At 58.2% G+C, this 24,506-nt stretch overlaps 1 protein-coding gene across 1 annotated transcript in view; it reads right to left on the reverse strand.

Moving 5' to 3' along the window:
• The window catches only part of LRFN5 (leucine rich repeat and fibronectin type III domain containing 5), a 38,595-nt gene extending 15,278 nt beyond the window's left edge, over positions 1-23,317 (reverse strand). The window contains exon 1 of the mRNA XM_056492854.1: positions 23,268-23,317. The gene's annotated coding sequence lies outside the window, so the exon portion shown is untranslated. The remainder of the gene's footprint in view (positions 1-23,267) is intronic.
• Between the last annotated feature and the right edge of the window lie 1,189 nt (positions 23,318-24,506).

Genomic DNA, 24,506 nt, shown 5'->3' on the forward strand with positions numbered 1-24,506 from the left:
AGTGCAGTTCCTGTGCACCCTGCTCAGGGCACTCTGCACAGAAAGGACAGGCAGGAGCAGCAGTGCAGTTCCTGTGCACCCTGCTCAGGGCACTCTGCACACACAGGACAGGCAGGAGCAGCAGCTGCTCTCTCAGCTGAAGGCTGTGGGAGAAGTGGGGTCCCACAGTCCCCAGCAATGCGAGCTTGGAGCAGATCCCCTCTGTCTGTGCTGAGGGGCTCAGAGACCAGCCTGCTCTCCTGCCAGGGCTCTGGGCAGTCCCTGCAGCTGCCACAGGAGCTCAGGGCACAGCCTGAGCACAGAACCATCCAGGGCAGCTGCCCAGCCATCCACGGAGCTCAGTGACCACACAGCTGCAGCAGGAGCCCCACAGACCGGGCCCGGATTTAGATCCAAAGGAAATCAATGGGCATACCAAAAGGAATATTTTCCTTTACCAAGAATGACAGTTTAAGTGAAATACAGGGACTCATATTTTTTTAAAACTTCAGATACATCTGTCAGGGTTGGGCAATTTCGCCTAAAAGGGAAACTTTCAATGTGCCATAAGGGAGAAACTATTTTTGCAATCTTCCCTTTGGCTCAAAATCTGCTGCTGGGATTTTTCAGGAGGCAGCACTCCACACACTCGAAAAACTGACGGCTCTAAAATACATATTTATGGTTTCCTGATATAAGGAACAAGAACAGGAGAAAGTAATGATAAGCTGCAGGAAATGTTACAGAGCTCTGGCAGCAGGACAGACAGCAAACTGGGATCAGCAACAGAGTCAGGGGAGGACAGGAGTGAAAGAAGGCAGCAGTGAACCCCAGGCACTGCCTGAGGGAGCCTGGCAAGGACAGGACAGGTCACACACAGGGATGTGCTCAGGGACAGGGATGTGCTCACACACACACACAGGGATGTGCTCACACACAGGGATGTGCTCACACACAGGGATGTGCTCACACACACAGGGATGTGCTCACACACACACAGGGATGTGCTCACACACACAGGGATGTGCTCACACACACAGGGATGTGCTCACACACACACAGGGATGTGCTCACACACACAGGGATGTGCTCACACACACACAGAGATGTGCTCACACACACACAGGGATGTGCTCACACACACACGGGGATGTGCTCACACACACAGGGATGTGCTCACACACAGGGATGTGCTCACACACACAGGGATGTGCTCACACACAATGATGTGCTCACACACACAGGGATGTGCTCACACACACAGGGATGTGCTCACACACAGGGATGTGCTCATACACACAGGAATGTGCTCACACACAGGGATGTGCTCACACACAGAGGGATGTGCTCACACACACACAGGGATGTGCTCATACACACAGGGATGTGCTCACACACAATGATGTGCTCACACACACACAGGGATGTGCTCACACACAATGATGTGCTCACACACAGGGATGTGCTCACACACACACAGGGATGTGCTCACACACACACAGAGATGTGCTCACACACACACAGGGATGTGCTCACACACACAGGGATGTGCTCACACACACACAGAGATGTGCTCACACACACACAGGGATGTGCTCACACACAGGGATGTGCTCACACACACAGGGATGTGCTCACACACACACAGGGATGTGCTCACACACACAGGGATGTGCTCACACACAGGGATGTGCTCACACACACAGGGATGTGCTCACACACACACAGGGATGTGCTCACACACACACGGGGATGTGCTCACACACACAGGGATGTGCTCACACACAGGGATGTGGTCACACACACAGGGATGTGGTCACACACACAGGGATGTGCTCACACACACAGAGATGTGCTCACACACACAGGGATGTGCTCACACACACAGGGATGTGCTCACACACACACAGGGATGTGCTCACACACACACAGGGATGTGCTCACACCCAGGGATGTGCTCACACACACACAGGGATGTGCTCACACACACAGGGATGTGCTCACACACACACAGGGATGTGCTCACACACACACAGGAATGTGCTCACACACACAGGGATGTGCTCACACACAGGGATGTGCTCACACACACACAGGGATGTGCTCACACACAGGGATGTGCTCACACACACAGGGATGTGCTCACACACACACAGGGATGTGCTCACACACAGGGATGTGCTCACACACACAGGGATGTGCTCACACACACACACAGGGATGTGCTCACACACAGGGATGTGGTCACACACACAGGGATGTGGTCACACACACAGGGATGTGCTCACACACAGGGATGTGGTCACACACACAGGGATGTGCTCACACACACAGGGATGTGCTCACACACACACAGGGATGTGCTCACACACACACAGAGATGTGCTCACACACAGGGATGTGCTCACACACACAGGGATGTGCTCACACACACACAGGGATGTGCTCACACACACACAGGGATGTGCTCACACCCAGGGATGTGCTCACACACACACAGGGATGTGCTCACACACACACAGGAATGTGCTCACACACACAGGGATGTGCTCACACACACACAGGGATGTGCTCACACACACACAGGAATGTGCTCACACACACAGGGATGTGCTCACACACACAGGGATGTGCTCACACACAGGGATGTGCTCACACACACACGGGGATGTGCTCACACACACAGGGATGTGCTCACACACACAGGGATGTGCTCACACACACAGGGATGTGCTCACACACAGGGATGTGCTCACACACACAGAGATGTGCTCACACACACAGGGATGTGCTCACACACACAGGGATGTGCTCACACACAGGGATGTGCTCACACACACACAGGGATGTGCTCACACCCAGGGATGTGCTCACACACAGGGATGTGCTCACACACACAGGGATGTGCTCACACACAATGATGTGCTCACACACAGGGATGTGCTCACACACACACAGGGATGTGCTCACACACACACAGGGATGTGCTCACACACACAGGGATGTGCTCACACACACACAGGGATGTGCTCACACACACACAGGGATGTGCTCACACACATACAGGGATGTGCTCACACACACACAATGATGTGCTCACACACAGGGATGTGCTCACACACACAGGGATGTGCTCACACACACACAGGGATGTGCTCACACACACAGGGATGTGGTCACACACAATGATGTGCTCACACACAGGGATGTGGTCACACACACAGAGATGTGGTCACACACAATGATGTGCTCACACACAGGGATGTGCTCACACACATACAGGGATGTGCTCACACACACAGGGATGTGCTCACACACAGGGATGTGCTCACACACAGAGAAGCTCCAGATGCTCCAGCACAGGAATGCTCCAGCACAGGGTGTCTTTGTGCAGGGATGTTTGGGCACAAAGATCCTCAGTTCAGGTTGCTCTGGTGGGTCTATGGGACCCTCAGCACAGCAGTGAGCAACAGCTCTGGCTCATGGGCTGCTGCAGCAGCCCCACTCCAGCAGGACCCAGACTGAGGCACAGCACAACTCACTTGCATCCCTGCTGGGTTACACACTCAGGGAGCTGACCCTCTCAGAAAGAAGGAGAAGCACATTTGCAGAGCACAGATCACAGGAAGTCATCTGGCTGACCTCTGTGCTCTCCTCGGCCCTTCCCTAACTGTGACTGCAGAGAGGCACCACAGTAATCATGCCAAAGGGTTAAAGATCTGCTTTGGAGAGGATGTGAGGCCTCTGTGCCCAAGGAAACGTGTAAGGAGAGCTGAGTTGGGCAGATGGAGACAGGAGAGCGCCAGCAGCCTGTGGCATGCACAGCCTGGCTCTGGAACGAGGGCTGGGAGCCAAGGGCAGGAACAGGGACCTGGCCTCTGGGACTGGCACTGCTCATCTGCTGGGTCACCACTCCAGCACAGGTCACACCCCACAGGGCCCAGCTGGGGACACCAGGGGCTGCTGCAGCTGGCACAGGCTGTGGCACTGCCATGGAACCAGTGTCCAGGATCCGCATCTGCCCCACAGCCTCTGATCCATCACCCAAACCACTGCCCAGCCACAGATGTGCCAGCACAGGGTGGGACAGAGGCTGAGCACAGCTGGGCTGTCCCACCAACACATCCCACAGCAGCAGGAAGGACAGGAGACCTCTTTGCCTCCTGTGTCCAGGTGTGCAGGAAGAGCCTGTGGTGGAAACCACGAGGGAGTGGGAGGAGAGCAGAGCAGTGGGAGAGGGATCCAGCCCAGGAGGAGCAGATGGCACAATTCCCTCTAGACCAAATAATATTTAATTTTTCTATCAATTTTCGTTAGCCTTTTCCCATGCCTCTGGTTCATCTTCAGCATTTCAGGATTTGTTAAAAATAAACCATTACTGTCTCAGGGAGCTCCTTGGCCAATTATTTTAATACTCCTGGGTACCAGTTATCCAGCTCTGCCACTTTTAAACTGCCTTACTTAAACTGCCACTTTTTAACCTTTTTCTTAGCTCCTGTAGCAGTAGAAAACAGCTGCCATGAGTTTGCATTTTGCTGCTCCTTTGCAAATGGCAAACAGAAATAATCAGAGAAAACCTCTGTATCACCCAATGTATTTCCTGCTTTGCCTTGTGAGGTCCAGCCTTGTAACAAGCTTATGTTTGTACTCAAATGTAATCCCCATCCTGCACCTGGTGCCTGACCCAAGGATATTGAACATTTTCATTAGAATACTTCCACCAATCTCAGATATTGGGCACAAAATAGACCTTCGGTGTGCAGACACATTTTTGGGCAGTGGAGCAAAGAATTAAACCCCTTGGACACAGGAAGAATTTCTTCATGGAAAGGGCTGTCAGTCACTGAAATGGGCTGCCCAGGGAGGTTTGGAGCCCCCACCCCTGGAGGTGTCCAGGGAGCTCCTGGAGGTGGCACAGGAGCTCTGGGCTGGGGACAGGGCACAGCTGGGACCTGAGGCTCTTGGAAAGCTCTTGCAGCACTGATGGTTCTGTAGCTCAGTGGTCTGGCAGAAATGTGGGTTGTGAGAGGGTGAGATGGGCAGCTGCAGCAGAAACCTTGGACCCTGGAGCTCCTGCAGCCCCTGCAGCCCCCTGAGCCCCCTGCATCCCCTGCAGCTCCTGCAGCCCTGCAACTCCTGCAGCCCCTACAGCTCCTCCAGCCCTTCAGCCCCTGCAGCTCCTGCAGCCCCTGCAGCCCCTGCAGCCTCTGCAGCTCCTCCAGCCCTGCAGCTCCTGCAGCCCCTACAGCCCCTGCAGCCTCTGCAGCTCCTCCAGCCCTTCAGCCCCTGCAGCTCCTGCAGCCCCTGCAGCCCCTGAGCCCCTGCAGCTCCTGCAGCCCCTGCAGCTCCTGCAGCCCCTGAGCCCCTGCAGCTCCTGCATCCCCTGCAGCTCCTGCAGCCCCTGAGCCCCTGCAGCTCCTGCAGCCCCTGCAGCTCCTCCAGCCCCTGAGCCCCTGCAGCTCCTGCAGCCCCTGCAGCCCCTCACCCAGCACTGCTGGCTCCCCTGCTTCAGACCCACAGCTCTAAACAAGCTGCCACCAAGGCAGTGCCTCATTATTTCACCTGTTAATTAGCCACTTCTCCATCCCCTGTCTCCTCACATCAGCAAGCCCTGCTGTCAGGGCCACTGGGGTAGTGCTGACACTGGTGTTTGCTGGTTGTTAGGATGGAGGCTCTGGCTAGAAAGCACAGCTCAGAGCTGAGTGGAGCTGCTCCCATTAATGAGCCACAGCTCCTGAGCTTGCTGGCCATGGATTAGTGGAGGAGAGCATAACTGGCACCAGGAGAAGCTGAACCATCACTGTTTGTGACCTCACCTACATCAGAATGACAGTTCTGAGAAGTTTGTGAACATGATGACCAGAGCTGGTGTGAACTGCTCAGGCAGGGCTGACACAGTGGCACTGTGTCCTTTTCTCTGCTTCCAAAAGACAGATCCAACATCTTGTAGGACAGAAAAAGTAATATAAGCAAATAAAATGGGTTTCCCTTCAGCTGGACGAGATCAAAACTACTTTACACAGATTTCAGGAAAAAGAAAAGACAGCCACTTCCAAAACTTCTAGCCCAGAGAAATTATTCTGAAAGGTCATTTTCCTCCTCTGCATCTCAGTGCATGAAGCAGACACCATCAGATCTGCCACATGCGATCCCATCAGTCTGCAGGATTTATCTCCTTCATCTGTGCCAAAGAATTTAATGGGTCTCTTGGTCCTAATGTTCTTCACTCAGCAGAGTCTGAGCGTTTCAGATAAGAGACATACTTAAGGTTTTGGCAAAGAAATTTAGATTTTAATTGCTGCCTCAGAATTTGATCAACCGCGCTGCTATGGTAAGATTTCCACAGAGCTCAAGAAATGGATGCCAACAGAGGGCCATGCAGACCCCAAATGCAGCTGTAGAGCTGGGGCTGCAGCCTCTGCCCACACCTCAGTCCAGCTGTGGGCCAGCTGTGCAGGAGCTGCTCAGCAGCTGCTGAGGGCCAGGCCAGGCTCTGCCATCGCTGCCTGCCTGCTCTAGGAGGGTTTGTCCTGCATTCCAGCCATGGCCTGCAGCAGGCAGAGATCTTGGCAGATCCTGAGGAGCTTTTCCCACATTTGCACACCCAAACATCTCACACAGCCCACAGGAGCAGCACTGGACTCTGAACCAATCTAAGAGGCAGCTCCTGAGTCCCATCAGGTGTAGGCAGCATTGGTGGGACTGCACAGCAGCCCACAGCTCAGAACAACAGAACACTTCTCTCCTGAGCAAAGGGAAATCCAGCATGTGGGGGTCATTCTCAGGCACTGCCAGCCCCAACACACTCAGCTCCATGAGCCCTCCCAGCTCTGGAATGCAGCTTGCACAGTCAGCACCTTCAGCCCTGCCCTTGGGTTCCCTGCCTGGCACCACCATGGCAAGGCAGCAGCAGCAGCCTCAGGATCAGCACACAGCTCTGGAACACAGGATCAGCACAGGATCAGCATGAGATCAGCACGGGAACAGCACACAGGATCAGCACAGGATCAGCACAGGATCAGCACAGGATCAGCACACAGGATCAGCACAGGAACAGCACACAGGATCAGCACAGGAACAGCACACAGGATCAGCACACAGGATCAGCACACAGCTCAGGTACACTGCTCCTCCTCGCACCCAGAGCTCCCAGCCATGAGGAGATGGACACACGTGGTGCCACTCCTGGACACACACCCAGGGCTCTGTCTGTGGTTCCACTCCTGGACTCACCCAGGGCTCTGTGCACCTGAGCTCTGAAGCACCCAGGGGCTGGAGCCCAGCTAAGATCTGCATCCAGTGGCCCCAGGGACGAGGACAGGTGACAGCTTCCAGTGCAGCAGAGGGGATAGGGGGCAGGTCCTGGTACAGTGTGAGGGGCCATGGCAGCAGATCCCAGTGCCAGATAAGTACCACAGCCCTCTGCCAACATTTCAACAGTTGGGTTGTTGCTGATTGTTTTTTTTAATTATTTCACTGTTTAATTCAAGTTTTCTTGTATTAAAGAAAGCAACAGGAAAGCAAAGGCATCATGCCCTTCCTGCTGTACTGGAGATTCTTGAGATACACAACATTTTTGCATGCACTTAATTTCTGCTGCAAAGATCTGATGCCAATTTAATCTCTTTTAATAAGAAAGTCTTTCACTGGAAAAAAAAAATCTTACTTTAAGGAATTCATAACTTGTTTTGAATTCTCAGCTATCTAAGCTCTCCCTTGCCTCTCTCTTTTGCTGTCCAGTCTTCTTGTTCACTTTTGTAATTAAGAATGAGTGGGGGAGCTGGAGAAAACTAAATTACTTCAGTGTCCCAGCAAGGGGACAGAGCAGAGCAGAATGATGCCCTGGGCAGCAATTCCAGTCCTGCTCACAGGACTGACTCGTGTGAAGTCCTTTCTTCAGCCAGCAGCTCCAGCACCACTGATTCTGTGGCACAGTGACCTTACACAGCCCCAAGGGACAGCACTTGAGGATCTTCTGAAGGACAGAGGATCCCAGAATGGTTTGAGTTGGGAGGGATCTGGAAGGACATGCAGTTCCCTCCCCTGACATGGGCAGAGACATGTTCCACTAGAGCAGGCTGCTGGGGCAAGGTAGATTTGCCAAAAGTGAAACATGCTGGCATGACACTGCCACTCTCAGGATGAGTGTGAGCAGAGGAAGCCCCTGGAAACATCAACATCAGCCCCATGGCTGCCAACACCCAGGGAGCTGCTGGGAGGGGCACAGGCACAAGAGGCTGTCAGAGACAGCAGAGGAGAGCAAAGCTCCAGGACACACAGCGCCCCTCAGGACAGCCCCTTGGGAAATCCTGCCCTGAACCCAGGGAGAGGAGGGAGCCACCAGCTCCCACTCCCTGCTCAGGCTGGGATGGCACAGGCACAGAACAGCCCCACTGGGGGATGGCACTGGGGGATGGCACAGGCACAGAGCAGCCCCACTGGTGGCTCTGGCACTGGGGGATGGCACAGGCACAGTGCAGCAGCTCTGTGCAGACTGCCACAGCACAGGACACAGCAGTGCTCACTCTGCTTCAGCCACGGCTGTCAGGGATCTGTGCTGTGCCATGTGCCACCTGCAACGGTACAAAAACACACAGGTCTGCAGCAGGGTCTAACTGAGCAGGGACTAACAGAGCGGGGTCTAACACAGCAGGGTCTAACTGAGCAGGGTCTAACAGAGCAGGGTCTCACAGAGCAGGGTCTAACACAGCAGGGTCTAACACAGCAGGGTCTAACAGAGGGGGGTCTAACAGAGCAGGGTCTAACTGAGCAGGGTTTAACAGAGCAGGGACTAACAGAGCAGGGTCTAACAGAGCAGGGTCTCACAAAACAGGATCTCCTCAGGCAGCCCCTCCTTCTCATCATCCCAGTGAGCTCTAGCTGTCCTCACTGCACCCCCAGTGCAAGAGCCACTTTCACATGCAATTCCCTTCCCCACATGGGCACTCCACACAAGCAGCCACCAGGGCACAGCTGCAATCACACTGAAACAGACTCTTTCCAAAGCAAACTGGTCGTGTTTGGAATCCTGCATAAGCAGGGCTGACAGACACAGCCCAGCCCACAGCCAGAGCAGACAGCTCCATCATCAGCCCTGCTCCCTGTGATATCACCTGGGAACACACTGATACCCTGTGACAAACGGCCCTGGCTGTGCCAGGGGCACTGGCACCTCTGCAGCAATGGCACACCACGGTCCTGATGCCTTTCCCTGCTCCTAAAACATCGAGATCCAGACACGGTTAAGGGACAAGGGGTTTTTCCCTCAGTATTTAACAAAGACCCTTTATGGTGCACCTCTTCACCAAGGTAGAATGTGCCACAATGCACACACACAATAGATCCCCTGTACAATTTACAGACCTTACACATTAGCACACCTGACAAGGATGCCCCAGTGGGAGGCTGGATGAATGAATGGTGTGATACTGCATGGGCCAAATCTCTAGTTTACAGGCTATGTTCTGGAGAGGACCTTGGCTCCCCAAGATAGAGTAGGGCTTCCCTGCCTCCTACCACGAGGTGTAGGAGGTTTGCTCCCCTGGCCTAACAGAATACTAGGACTGATAAGTTATTGGCCTTCAGGAATTACAGGTGTGCATGCTAAGAGTACTGAGGATATATAAAAGGCATATAAAAGATATATAAAAGAAAAGGCAAAAAATCATCCAGCATCAGCCCAACAATGAGGAGTTTCCTGCAGGATTCTCTCCATGGCCAGCACGGGCAGGACAGACACAGGAGAGCATTGTCTGACAGCACTGTGCCCACCAGGCACTCTCAGCACAGCCCTCCTCCTCCTGAGCCCCAAGTGCTCTGCAGGCAGCCCAGCACCACTGCCCAGGCCAGCAGTGCCTCCTCCTCCTCCTCCTCCTCCCCCCAGTCTGCTGGGAGCCTGCCCCATCCCTCAGCTCATGCCCATCCATCCTGAACTGCCCCTCATCCTGTCCTGCCACAGCTCCAGGAGCACAGCTCACCACAAACCCTGCAGAGGGGAAACAAACATCTGCAAGGATTTGCATCATCTTTCAGTCACCAGAGACGTGGGCAGGTTGCTGTGTCCATTATTCTCATGTGCTGTGAGGGGACATCCCTCCCTTGTCCCTTTCCCCTCACTAAGCAGTAACTGACTCCCTCCCAGCTGCAGCCCCTCCACCTCACGAGCTCCTTCACACTCTGCTACTGGACCTCAGGAGCAGGGAGCAGGATGAAGGATGCAGGATGAAGGATGAAGGATGCAGGATGCAGGATGAAGGATGCAGGATGAAGGATGAAGGATGCAGGATGAAGGATGCAGGATGCAGGGAGCAAGATGAAGGATGCAGGATGCAGGATGAAGGATGCAGGATGAAGGATGCAGGATGAAGGATGCAGGATGCAGGATGAAGGATGCAGGATGAAGGATGCAGGATGCAGGATGCAGGATGAAGGATGCAGGATGAAGGATGCAGGGAGCAGGATGAAGGATGCAGGATGAAGGATGCAGGGAGCAGGATGAAGGATGCAGGATGAAGGATGCAGGATGCAGGATGAAGGATGCAGGAAGCAGGATGCAGGATGCAGGATGCAGGATGAAGGATGCAGGGAGCAGGATGAAGGATGCAGGATGAAGGATGCAGGATGAAGGATGCAGGGAGCAGGATGAAGGATGCAGGATGAAGGATGAAGGATGCAGGATGAAGGATGCAGGATGAAGGATGAAGGATGCAGGATGCAGGATGAAGAATGCAGGATGAAGGATGCAGGATGAAGGATGAAGGATGCAGGATGAAGGATGAAGGATGCAGGATGCAGGATGAAGGATGCAGGATGAAGGATGCAGGATGCAGGGAGCAAGATGAAGGATGCAGGATGCAGGATGAAGGATGCAGGATGAAGGATGCAGGATGAAGGATGCAGGGAGCAGGATGGAGGATGAAGGATGAAGGATGCAGGATGAAGGATGAAGGATGCAGGATGAAGGATGCAGGGAGCAGGATGAAGGATGAAGGATGCAGGATGCAGGATGAAGGATGCAGGATGAAGGATGAAGGATGCAGGATGCTGTTCCTGCCTGCCCACAAGGGCTGTACCTGCAGTTCATTCATGGGGAAACAGCGTTTGAGCATCAGCACCAGCTGCCATTCCCAAGGACCCAAACTGAATCCCTTAGCCACGTGTGTGAGTGTGTGAGTGCACAAACCCCTCTGGGGCTGGAATGCCATGGCCTGGGGGCAGCAGCATGCACAGGTGAGCAGGCAGGCAGGTAGGACAGGTCAGGCACTGGTCTGCACCAGGACAGGAGCAGGGAACACTGCAGGGCAGGTCACTGCCAGGGTGAGCGTGACAGGTGAGCTGCCAGCCTGAGAATGAGCACAGACTGCCCCAGCCTCCACCTCTGGCTGCAGCAGGAGCAATTCAAAGCTGATAGTTTTGGAAGGACTCAAAGCTGCTCAAGCCCCACCGACAGAGCAGCAGCTGAGGTTTGCCATGTCACAGGCAGGTAGGACAGGCAGCAGCCCCAGGCTGCTGCAGCAGGCACTGTGCTCCAGGCAGCCCTCACTGCCTGTGCCACAGCCCACCAGGGCAGGCATGGGCTGCTCAGGGCTGGCTTCACTGGCAAAGGGCAGAGGGGCCAGGAGGCTGCAGTGGTCCTGGCCCCACTGCCAGGATCACCTCCTGGCCCCACTGCCAGGGTCACCTCCTGGCCCCTCCACCTTCACCTCTTGGTCAGGGAGAGAGTTCACTGCCATGGCTGAACCCTCTGCCCTGCTCAGAGCTCACCAGCTGCCAGCCCCAGCAGTCCAGGGCTTCCACCTGACACACAGGAATTGCCAGACAAGCAAATGCCTGTGAAGTGCAGCTGAGCAAGTAAATGCTACAAAATAAGAGCAATTTATTCCACAGTTTACAAGTCAGTCTGTGGTCCTCAAGATAATTCTGCTGTCAGGTGCTTATGTTCCTCCAGCAGTACCAGGCTACATGAGCTGCTTCTGTGCCTCTATTAGCCCACACATGTGCAGATCCTCATTTTCCACATTGCATGTGCATTCAACACATGAAGTTTTGCTTGATCTGTGCTGCAAGTTAAGCACAATTCTGTCATGAGATTGCATGGAAAACCAGAGCAGGCTTCTGACCAGCATTTATTATTCAGGACACTGAAACATACCGGTTTTTCTGGAAAGGTCTGGCAGTCTGGAAACACCTTTTGCACCCACTTGTCCCCAGCCACACACTGGTGCTGTGCTGTCCGAGCTGCACTGTCTCTCACCTAGCAGCAAACCGCCCCTTTCTGAGATTTGAGCTTTAATTTATTCTGCAAACCTGCTGAATCAGTCCTGTTGTGCTCCAGAGTCCCTCCTGCACAGCCTTACTGGTGCACAGGTATCTCACACTTCTGCCTCTCCCCATCTTTGCTGGCAGGCAGGTCCCAGGCACCCTGAGGGACCCACAAACCCCTGAACTCCCCTTTCCAGAGGGAAAATGCCTGCAGCCCTCTGCCTCCCCGGGCTGTCCAAGGCCCAGAGCAGAGGGATGCCCTCAGGGAAGGGAGCAGAGGCTGCACCCCCTCCACCCCCAGCACCCCCAGAGCAGTGCCCACAGCCAGACACAGTGGGGCAGGAGCAGGGGCAGCCTGAGCTGGGGCAGCAGGTTCTGCAGCAGCCACAGCCCCCACGGGGGCACAGGCTGTGCTTTGGACACCGTGTGGTGGCACAGGGCTTTCCGAGCAAACACCCAGCCCAGCTGAAACCACTCCATAACAACACACCACTTCATTTCTGTGGAAGAACTTCTCCCCTGTGACGGGGAGAGGCCCTGGCACAGGTACCAGAGCAGCTGTGGCTGCCCCTGCATCCCTGGCAGTGCCCAAGGCCAGGCTGGACATTGGGGCTGGAGCAGTGGGGCAGTGGGAGGTGTCCCTGCCATGGCAGGACTGGGATGAGCCATAAGGTCTTTTCCAGTTCTGGGATTCTGTGACTCTGTAAAGGAAATGTGTCTGTAAAAGCCATAAAACCCTCACAGTGCCATGCCAGGCACAGGGAGCTACAGGAGGGGCAGCTGCTGCCCTCAGCTCCTGATGCTCCCATCTGGGTCAGAGCTTGGGACCAACCTGACTGGCACTCACACTTGACATCAGCAGGTCAGCCTGTCACTAATTGAATTATACCTGCATTACTTAATAAACAAAGACTACTCTCCACATTACAAGGATGTAATCCTTTAATTGGTTTATGAGCATAGAGTCCCATGGGAGGTGTCACAAATCCATCAGGATGCCCTGAGCAGTGCGTTTCTGAGCAGGAGAGATAACGAGTGTCACATGCCAGCAGCCAGCTCTGGGCTGGGCTGGGCAGGGAGCTGAGCCAGCTCTGCCCTGCTCCACACCCCAGCCCTCTGCCCTGCCCCACATCCCAGCACAGCCAGCACCCCCAGCCCTGTGCCCTGCCCCACACCCCAGCCCAGCCCTGCCCCACACCCCAGCACAGCCAGCACCACCAGCACTGCTCCTGAGGGCTGTGCAGCTGCCACCACCAGCAGGAGCTGGCATCAGACCCATCCTTCCAGTCCCCTCAGCCCTGTGCCTCTGTGCCCCGTGTCCCTGTGCCCCCTGTGCTCCCTGTGCCCCTTGTGTCCCCTGTGCCCACCCTGTGCCCCCTGTGCTCTCTGTGCCCTCTGTGCTCTCTGTGCCCCCTGAGCCCCCTGTGCCCCCTGTGTCCCCTGTGCCCCCTGTGCCCCCTACGCTCCTTGTGCCCCTTGTGTCCCCCTGTGCCCCCCCGTGTCCCCTGTGTCCACCCTGTGCTCCCTGTGCCCCCTCTGCTCCCTGTGCTCTCTGTGTCCCCTGTGCCCCCTGTGCTCTCTGTGTCCCCTATGCCCCCTTGCCCCTGGTCCCACCCCGGTGTGCTGCCCAGAGGGCACCCAGTGCCCCTCCAGATCCAACATCGTGGGCACTGCAGCCCCACCAGAGCCTCCAGCCCCCTATCCACGCTCGATTCCTCGTGCCTTGCCAACACCTCAGCCCAGAAACCCCCTTCTGCTGCCTCACACAACTTGCTACTGCAGATGTAACAAAACCATGTCAATGAAACTCAGCACACTCCAAAAGCCTTGGCAGAGGGAAGGCACCCTGCCCCATGACACACAGCAGCTCAGGATCAGCTGTGCTGTGCAAAATCCACTCCAGCCTCCAAACACCAGCACCACTGCTCCAGCTTGCACTGCTGGCCACGCTGAGGGCAAGGACAGAACAGGGCACAGACACGGGCTGGCCACCCTGCAGGGCTCAGAGCACACAGCACTGCTGGCCATGCTCAGGACAGGGACAGAACAGGGCACAGACACGAGCTGGCCACCCTGCAGGGCTCAGAGCACACAGCACTGCTGGCCATGCTCAGGACAGGGACAGAACAGGGCACAGACACGAGCTGGCCACCCTGCAGGGCACAGAGCACACAGCACTGCTGACCACACAACAGCACAGAGGGAACAGAGCATGGGGACATGGGCACATGGGGACATGGGCACAGGAGTGCAGCTGGGACCCGCGTGCTCTGCCTGTCCCTGCCACACAGGGACACCAGAGTCCTGTGTGCTGCTCCCCAGAGACCTGGTCTAGATTTTCTGTGCCTGGCATCACAGAACACCGTGCTGTGCCCCTGGAGTACGAGTGACTCCTCTGCAATACATCATCCTTCACTCTCCTTTGGCCTTCAGCTCTCCTCACATGCCGAGTACAAACCAGGGAAGCATTACTGACCATTGGGGTCAGTAATTAACACCTTATTAACACCTACACCCAAATTCCAGATGGCAAGGAGCAAGTCCAGCCTCTCCTCAGCATTCCAGGCCTCACATCCTGCTGGCCACACAATCTCACTCCTCGTTATTGTTCTTTATTTACTGTTATAACTTTCCAGGTGGAATTGAAGTGCAGTCACACGCTCTGTATATTGATTGGCTCCTTTAATGCTCCTAAGAAGAAATGAAGCTTATTCAGCTCAGCCCTTAGTGCCTGCTGGTGACACCACAGAGTTCCTGACAGAAGCAGTGTGAGCACGGAGGGGCTGTGGTGGCACAGTCACAGCACTCACCTGGGCAGTTCAGCTGGTACCCATCTGCACACACAGCACAATGCTCACTGAAAAACTACTGACCACACCTGTTCCCTTAGAAATTAACACAATCCTCATCTGGCACTAACAGCAGCTGCAACCACCCATCCTGACCTGCCATGGCTTCCCCATGGTGTTTATAATGTTTTCTTCCTAGATCAGGGAAGGATGGGGGATTGCTTCAATCACAGAAGCTGCATGTTTGCAGAATGCTGTTTAAATAGCACAGGTTAGGCATGTCCAGCGCAGGGCAGGATGGGCAGTAATGAACACAACAGGAATGCCAGCCCTTGGGGAGAAACCTCTCAGTTCAGGCACCTCAGAACATCAGACCCTGCTGGAGGGATCCTCGTGCTCACAAAGCAGGAGGGCAGAGAGGGGAGGTGTGTGTGGGACACCCGTAGGATCCAGCTGCAGATGAGCAGGGGCTCTGTGCCAGGAAGGAGGCTGCACCCTCCAGTCCCTGAATGCAGTCCTTGCCATGCACCTGGGGACAAGGACACATCTGTTTGCCGTGGCCCAGCAGGCCAGGGCAGCAAGTGCCAGCTCGCCCACAGAGTAGTCCCCATTCAGGGGCTCTGCTGGCTGAGCCTCTGAGGCCACATGTCACCAGGGTGGCTGAGGGTCTCCCGTGTTCATCCCCATCCCTGCTCCTCAGCACAGCACCTGGCCCTGACTGTCACCAGACCCATATTCTGAGGACAGGCCATCACCTGGAGGCACCTGCAGAACATCTCCAACCCACCACAGGCCATGCCAAGGGCCCTGCACAGTTCCTAACAGGACACCCACCGCTGGCAGGCAGCACTGCAGCCCAGACTCGGTTTGTGCCATTGTCCTGGCTGCTCACAGGGGGATGCTCAGTGTCTGTGCCAGCCTGCCCAGGCCCAGCTGGGGCACTCAGGGCACTCTCCTGACCAGGGTGCTCTCCTGACCAGGGCACTCTCCTGACCAGGCTGCTCTCCTGACCAGGGTGCTCTCCTGACCAGAGCGCTCTCCTGACCAGGGCACTCTCCTGACCAGAGCACTCTCCTGACCAGGCTGCTCTCCTGACCAGGGCACTCTCCTGACCAGGGCACTCTCCTGACCAGGGTGCTCTCCTGACCAGGCTGCTCTCCTGACCAGGGTGCTCTCCTGACCAGGCTACTCTTCTGACCAGGGCACTCTCCTGACCAGAGCGCTCTCCTGACCAGGGCACTCTCCTGACCAGGGTGCTCTCCTGACCAGGGCACTCTCCTGACCAGGGTGCTCTCCTGACCAGGGCGCTCTCCTGACCAGAGCGCTCTCCTGACCAGGGCGCTCTCCTGACCAGGGCGCTCTCCTGACCAGGCTACTCTTCTGACCAGAGCACTCTCCTGACCAGGCTGCTCTCCTGACCAGGGTGCTCTCCTGACCAGGGCGCTCTCCTGACCAGGCTACTCTTCTGACCAGAGCACTCTCCTGACCAGGGTGCTCTCCTGACCAGGCTACTCTTCTGACCAGAGCACTCTCCTGACCAGGCTGCTCTCCTGACCAGGGTGCTCTCCTGACCAGGGCGCTCTCCTGACCAGGCTACTCTTCTGACCAGGGCGCTCTCCTGACCAGGGCACTCTCCTGACCAGGGTGCTCTCCTGACCAGGGTGCTCTCCTGACCAGAGCGCTCTCCTGACCAGGGCGCTCTCCTGACCAGGGTGCTCTCCTGACCAGGGCACTCTCCTGACCAGGGTGCTCTCCTGACCAGGGTGCTCTCCTGACCAAGCTGCTCTCCTGACCAGGTGCTGCTGGTGTGCAGAGCCCTCCCCGCACACCTGTGACACAGCACACTGTCCCCAGAGGCCGCCACAGCCAAAGCTGATGCTGCTGATGGAGGCAGGAAAGCAGCAGCCACTGCTCAGCAAGTGCAGCTGGGAGCCTGGTCCCCAGGAGCAGCGTCACGCAGCTGGGCTGGCGGAGATGAGACACACTGACGTGTCAGGAGCAGCCACGAGCACAGCGAACTGCTCACGGCAACACCGACACCGAACCAGCTCATGGTGACACCGAACCTGCTCACGGCAACACCGACACCAAACCAGCTCATGGTGACACCGAACCAGCTCATGGTGACACCGAACCTGCCCACAGTGACACCGAACCAGCTCATGGTGACACCGAGCCTGTCCATGGTGACACCGAGCCTGCCCACGGCACAGTGACACGGAGCCTGCCCATGGTGACACCGAGCCTGCCCATGGTGACACTGAGCCTGCCCACAGTGACACCAAACCGGCTCATGGTGACACCGAGCCTGCCCGTGGTGACACCGAGCCTGCCCACGGCACAGTGACACGGAGCCTGCCCATGGTGACACTGAGCCTGCCCACAGCAGGCAGAGCCCAGCTCCACACGCAGTGACAGGCGGCAGCAGAAGGCTCCTGGAAACGCGGCGTACCCGGCAGCAGCACTGACTCACACTGACAGGGTGACAAATCCCGCTCGCCTTACTCAGACCCGCTCCCACGAGCCCTACAGGGAGCGGTACAGCCGAGTGCAGAGTGCTTGGGGAAAACGAGCAACGAGCTCCAGAGCCCGGCAGCGCTGCCACGGCGCCTGGCGTCCTGTGCCCTGTGCCCAGCAACACCTGGCGTCCTGTGCCCTGTGCTCAGCAACACCTGGTGTCCTGTGCCCAACAGCACCTGCCTTCCTGTGCCCTCCACCAAACAGCACCTTGCGTCCTGTGCCCTGTGCCCAGCAACACCCGGCGTCCTGTGCCCACCAACACCTGCCTTGCTGTGCTGATGGCACCTGGCATCCTGTACCACAGCACCTGTCTTCCTGTGCCCATGGCACCTGCCTTCCTGTGCCAGGACAGACACTTCACATCACTTCAAACTCCAAGCAAACTCTAAACTCTGGTTTAAACACACAGAACTATCACCTCATGTGCAGCAGAATGTCTCTGTGACTCCTCAGTAGAGCTAAAGCAATCCCATCCCAAGCCCAGGACCAGCAGCACCAGGGGACAAAGAAACACACCCTGGGGATTCCCCTCAGTATGACTTTCTCCACCACACTTTTCCTCTTAGTTTGTGTTTTCCTTGCACTCCTGCTGTTCCACAGCTGGTGAGTCCTGCTGCAGAAGTCCCACAGCTGTCACAGCTCACTGTGGTGGGCTCCTGCTTCTCCATTCCCCATGGCCAACTACAGAGACCAGGAAGTATAAATAACTAGAAATAAATATGCAGGGAATATCAGTTGTCTGGCAATGAAACAATGCTGAGGCAACGAAAACTGAGAGTTTTATCTGTCTCCAATCCGAAAGAATTCCAGAATGATCTTGACAGAGAAGCCTAAATAAAAACTTCAAGGGAAAAAAGATGTTCCACTTTAAAGCAAAGCTACCTAATCATATGTTTTCATGGAAATGTTTTGCCATGAGACAATTCCTGGGGAGAAGCCTCATCCACAGGAGCAAACTCAAAACCACAGCATTGGACAGGAGCTCTGCAGCGTTGGGAACTGGCTCAGATACTCTGAGGCCCCACTGGCCACGGGCTACACAATCAGAGGCAGCCACCACGGCTCCCGTTACCGCCTCAGCCCCCTGACAAAACACCTGCAACGTGATCCAGCCTGCTCGGAACACACAGGCCCTGCAGAGCCATTTCTGCCACGGAAGCCCAGCAGCTGGTGCCCAGCTCGGGCAGAAGGCACGGCGTGCCCAGCCAGGCTGCAGAGCCCAGCCAGCCAGGCGGGATGGGGCCCTCGGGCAGGAGCCCACAGGACACCAGGCACCATGGCACCACCTAAGGGCAGGGCACGGCACCTGGCACCCCACCATGGCACCCCACCATGGCACACACCATGGCACACAACCATGGCACCAAACCGTGCCACTACACCACGGCACTGCACCATGGAACCCCACCGTGCCAACACACCATGGCACACAACCGTGGCATTACACCAGGGCACCAAACCGTGCCACTACACCACGGCACCGCACCACGGCACCACACCATGGCACCACACCACAGCACCACACCATGGCACCGCACCATGGCACCCCACCATGGCACCACACCACAGCACCACACCATGACACCAAACCGTGCCACTACACCACGGCACCGCACCATGGCACCACACCATGACACCACACCATGGCACCACACCATGGCACCACACCATGGCACCACACCACAGCACCACACCATGACACCAAACCGTGCCACTACACCACGGCACTGCACCATGGCACCACACCATGACACCACACCATGGCACCGCACCATGGCACCCCACCATGGCACACAACCATGGCACCAAACCGTGCCACTACACCACGGCACTGCACCACGGCATCACACCACAGCACCACACCATGGCACCACACCACGGCACCACACCATGGCACCACACCACAGCACCACACCATGGCACCACACCACAGCACCACACCATGACACCACACCACAGCACCACACCATGACACCACACCACGCACCTCTGGCTCGTGGAGCCCAGAGCCCCAGCCAAGGGACCGGGGGAGGTGGCCCAGGGGATCAGCACCTGCCTTTGGCTCGAGGGGCTCTGGGCCACGGCCTTCTCCAAGCGCCCTGTCTTCTCCTCTCCTCATCTCACCTGTGAGCATCAACCCCTTCCCTTCCCCTGCAGCCCCTCAGTTCTCCAGGCACCGACAGCAAGAGCTCCCAGAGAACAGAACAATGGACACTGTTCCACGTCAGGCTGCAGGGACCCAGCCAGCCACCCTGTGACCAGCACCGGCCAGCAAGCCCAGGGGCTACCTGGGGACGTACCGGGGTCTCCCCCCTCCTGGGGAGCCCCACCAAGACCAAGTCCAGCTGCAGAGAATGGCACACAGGGACACAGAGCCCCCCCCAGCAGGGCCTGTGGGAACACCCTCACCAGCCTGGGTCTGGGCACTGCAGTGGAATTCCATAACCGACGTTACTTCAAGATTTGTCATTCTGTTTTCAGAATGACATCTCAAATTCCAGAGTACCAGAAGGTATATCTGACTAATTTGAAGCAAATGTTTCTATTTTGTTGCAAAGTGCATGATTATTTGGTAAAAAATTTCTAGGAAGAATGGTTCACTCTTCAGCAACAAAACCTTATACTTTGGATAAGGTTTGGATTTGGTTTTCCAGGCTTGAGCATATCTCCAGTGCTGCTTCTGTTCAACAACACTTCTCCCAGCCACACAGACAACAAGCTTTTGTTTCCAAAGCATTTTGGGTAAGTATCTCAAGAACAGTTTTTATTTAAAATAAACACACACACATAAGCCTCTCCTAGCACGAAATTCATCGGATAGTTGTCAGCAAGCATGTTTTAATAGCATGATATTGAAAAGTAATTTTACTACTAGCTAGAAAAGTCTAAAGACTGCAGAGGATATATTTAGATGTGTATAAATAGATAACACTCAGTGATGTCTGGTCCAAGGAGTACAAATCTTCCCTAATGCATGGAATATGCCTGGCCCAAAACGCTTGAGCAGCACTTACAGAGCCTTTCAGGCTGGCTCAGGTTCTGAGCCCGCTAATAGCGAGGCCATTAGAGCGGCGCTGGGCCCAGCTGCCTGTGCAGGAATATGCAGAGATGGCTCTGTAAAACCCAGCCCCTCACCACATCTGAAAGCACAGGCCAATCGATCCGCAGTGCAAAGCCATTAGCTCCCCTCTGAACCATCTCCACATGCACCAGTGGAGGGACGAGCCCTCCAGGCACCTCGGGATGCTCCATCTCCCCAAGGCAGGCACCTGTGTGCCCGGGCCATCCTTCCCCATGCCCCTGCTTTCACATCCCCTCTAATCTTTCACAAAAATTTGTGAAGATCTGGTTTTTTCTTGCCGTGCTGCTCCGCCACATCTCTTCTTGGGTTCTCCACATTCCCAGGCAGCCCAGATCCTGGGCTGGGCAGCCACCTCTCAGCCTCCCCCCCAGCTCCACTCACACCTTCAATAACCAACAGGAGCCTTTCCAGACAGCAGACCTGCATAAAAAATTCAAACCAAGCACCTGAGACACTATCCTGAGCAGTGCTGCAGTCAAGCACAGCTTCTCTTGGTTGTAAGGATGACACAAGCACTCAGCCCACCAGCTCCCACTGGAATAGGACAATCTGGAGCCCAGTCCCACATCTGCATGTGTTTGGTGGAATGGGTCAATCTCAAGTCCCCTCCTGTAGCTGGAAGTGTTTGATGACCAGGCAAACTAGTTCAGCTTTAACTTGTGCTGGGTACCTGAGATATCCAGGATTTGCTTCCACTGACTGCCCTGCCATGATAAAACCAGGAACTGCTGTTTCTGAAAGCAGAAAGATGAAGTAATATGCCAGGAGATGTATCTTAGAAAGGCTTGTAACTGGAGGCCAAACTGGCAAGCTCTGGTGTGCATTATGATCCAGTCTTACGCATTTAAACACATTTATTATGCATTTAAACAAATGCATAATCCCTTGAGTGCAGTATATATTTAGCAACGTGCATTGGGAAGGTGTTGGGCACTGAGAACACTCAGTCTCTGGTACAGCTGCTTGAGCAAAATCAAACCTGACTCCCAGAGCAGCAGCAGAATTGCCAGGCCTGGCACATCTCTACCTGCCAGGACCGCCTGTGGCAATACCAGAGCACTGTACACAGGACCAGAGCCCGCCCAGAGTCCCTGTGGCACCCAGGAGTCCAGGCTGGGATGCCACACCAGGACAGACCAGCCCCAGCACACGCAGTCCATCTGGGCAGCACTGCCCCGTGCTCCTGGGCACAGCCACGGCCAGGATCTCTCTGCCAGAGCCAGCCCAGACCTCTCCAGCTGCAGATGCACAGCTGGAACCAAAGAGGCTTCAATTCCAGCACGGATTCCCCTCGCCTCGCCCGTGTGCTGTCTGGCTGTGCTGGCCTGAGCAGCCCTGGCCACGCAGCTCACCCGAGGATGCTCAGAAGGATCGAGCTGGCACCACGTGTCACACAGGAACATGCGAAATGGAAGCGTGGGTGGGGAGCATCAGCAGCACGACAGCGCGATGGCCAAGGGCAGGGACTCCCAGCCTGCCCGGTCCCGCGGCACTCAGCCAAAGGCCACCGGCTGGGCTTGGCTGGGGGCACCTGCTGTTCCACCCCTGGTCCCCAGGGCTGGTGAGGCCGGGTGCATGACCACAGCTGGGACCAACACATCTCTCTGCTACACACACACAACATGATGAGTGCCCCGGAGACGCAACAGACTGGGAGGGAGGAGGCGAAAGTGCAGGAGGGGAAGAGCCGGTGTCCCAGGATGCAGAGGAGCCGCAGAGCCAGTGCTCCCCAGGCTGCGCTGGAAGGACCAGCGGGAGGAGGCTCCCCCAGCACACCTGGGCCGGCCGTGCCCGCTCCCGCAGCCGCAGCTGGGCTCCCGGAGCGGCGAGGGCTGATGCTCCGACACCAACATGGCTGCGAGGCTCCGCCGCCTCCCCAGCGGGAACCTGCCGGCGGGGAAGGTCCATCCTGCCCTACATTTCTTCTCCCGCACACAGCGGTGTTCGCCGCGGAGGGGCGGAGGGGACGGAGGAGCGGGGGCCGCAGCCGCATCCCAGGACGCAGGGGAGCACGGCGGCCCAGGGGACAGAGCGGCGGGGACAGCGGCGGGTGTGCGGCGGCCGGGGCGGCGGGACGGGGCGGGAGGATGGCGCGGGGAGCCGCGGGGTCCGTGTGCCCTCTGGCAGAGCCCCGCGCCCCCCGAGCACCCCGAGCCGCCCCAGGATGGCTCCGCGCACGGCGGCGCCTCCGCCCGCTCGGGCAGCGCCTCAGCGCCAGCGGTGCCGGTAACCGGGCGGCGGCGGCACCGCGGCGGAGGGGGCGGCGGCCGCGGCACGGGCGGCCCCGCAGCATCGCAGCCTGGCAGCATCTCCGGCCCCGCAGCATCCCCAGCCCAGCCCAGCCCAGGCAGCGCGGGCAGCCGCCGGCGCCGTCCCGCGGGCAGCGGCGGCAGCGCGGCTCGGTTCGGTTCGGCTCGACCCGGCCCGTCCGCGGAGCACCCGCCCCGCCGCTCCGCGCTCCCCGCGGCCGCCGCCCTCCCGGGAAGGGCGTCGTCCCGGCGCCCCCGCCGCGCCCTGGGGCCGTCCTGACCGGGACGTTTGGCACCGGCCGGGCCGCCCCTCACCCTCCCGCCCGGTCCCCTGGGCCGGTACCGCGGTGCAATGCAGATGTGCCGGGCGCGACTCCCCTGCGTTACCTGGTGCCTCCGGGGACGGGCGGCGGCCGGAGCGCGTCCCCTGCGGGTGCGGCCGCGGCCGGGCCCCGGCGGGCTGCGGGCGCTGGCGGCAGGCGGGCTGCCCGCCGCTCCGCCCCGAGCCGGCGCTCTCCGCCCGCATCCTACCGCGGGTCCGCGGCGGAGCTGCCCGCGGCCGGGGCGGGCAGGGCGGCCCGGGGACGGCCCCACGCGGCGGCTCGGGCGGGCAGCGGCACACGCACACACACGCGCGGCGGGGGCGGGAGGCGCGGGACAACCCGCCCGCATCAGCCCGCCCGCATCGCCCCGCACCGGGCAGCCCGCCCCGTTCTGCTCCCGCCGGCGCTGACCTTGTCGTGTACCTGCGCCAGGTTAATCCTCGCCCAACGATGCCGCTCCGCGCCTCGCTGCGGGATCCTGCGCGCCGGGCGCAGCACTGGACGGACGGACGGACAGACGGACGGATGGACAGACGGACGCGGCCGGGGCGCGGGCAGCCCCGCCGCCGGGCCGGCGCCTGCCGGGTGCGGTGCCGCTAGCGCGGGGCGGCCGGCGGCAGGGCCATGCGGCTCCGCGCCGCTCCGCGCCGGGCGCGCTCAGGCGGAGCAGCCGCGGCGGCGGGCGCTGCGGCGGGGCAGAGCGGGGAGCGCGGCGCCCGCGGCTCGGCCCTCCGCGGCGGCGGCAGCTGCGCCCATCCTCCGCGCCGCCGGCCTCCGCCCGGCCCCGGCCCCGGCCCCGGCCGCGGGCAGCCGCGCCGCTCGCTGCCGCATGGAGCAGCCGCCGCCTCCCCCGCGCCGCGCCGCGCCGCGCCGGGGCGGGCTGGAGCAGCCGGGCCCTCCCCGCCCCGCCGCACGCACGGCTGAGCCGCAGCCGCCCGACCGCCGCCGCGCAGACGTGCGGCCGGGCCGCCCCCCGCCGCGCCGGGCTCGGGGCTGCGGCGCGGGCGGGACCGGGACCGGGCACGGGCACGGACACGGACACGGACACGGACACGGACACGGACACGGACACGCCTCCGCCTGCCCCGCCACGCCGGGGCCGGGCTGCGGCGCCGGGCACCGAGAGCGGCAGCGGCCCTCGGGGCACCCCACAGCCCTCTCCCGGCCGCCGCCCGGGGCCCCGGGGCCGGAGCGGGTGTGCGCGGTGCGCGCAGTTTGACCCGGCCGCAGAGGCACCGGCGGAGCCGTCCCGCGGAGCGGCAGCGCGGGGCGGGAGCGAGGCGGCGGCTCCGCTCCGCCCGGC

Source organism: Oenanthe melanoleuca, chromosome 5 (genome assembly GCF_029582105.1).
Source record: "Oenanthe melanoleuca isolate GR-GAL-2019-014 chromosome 5, OMel1.0, whole genome shotgun sequence".
Taxonomy (NCBI): domain Eukaryota; kingdom Metazoa; phylum Chordata; class Aves; order Passeriformes; family Muscicapidae; genus Oenanthe; species Oenanthe melanoleuca.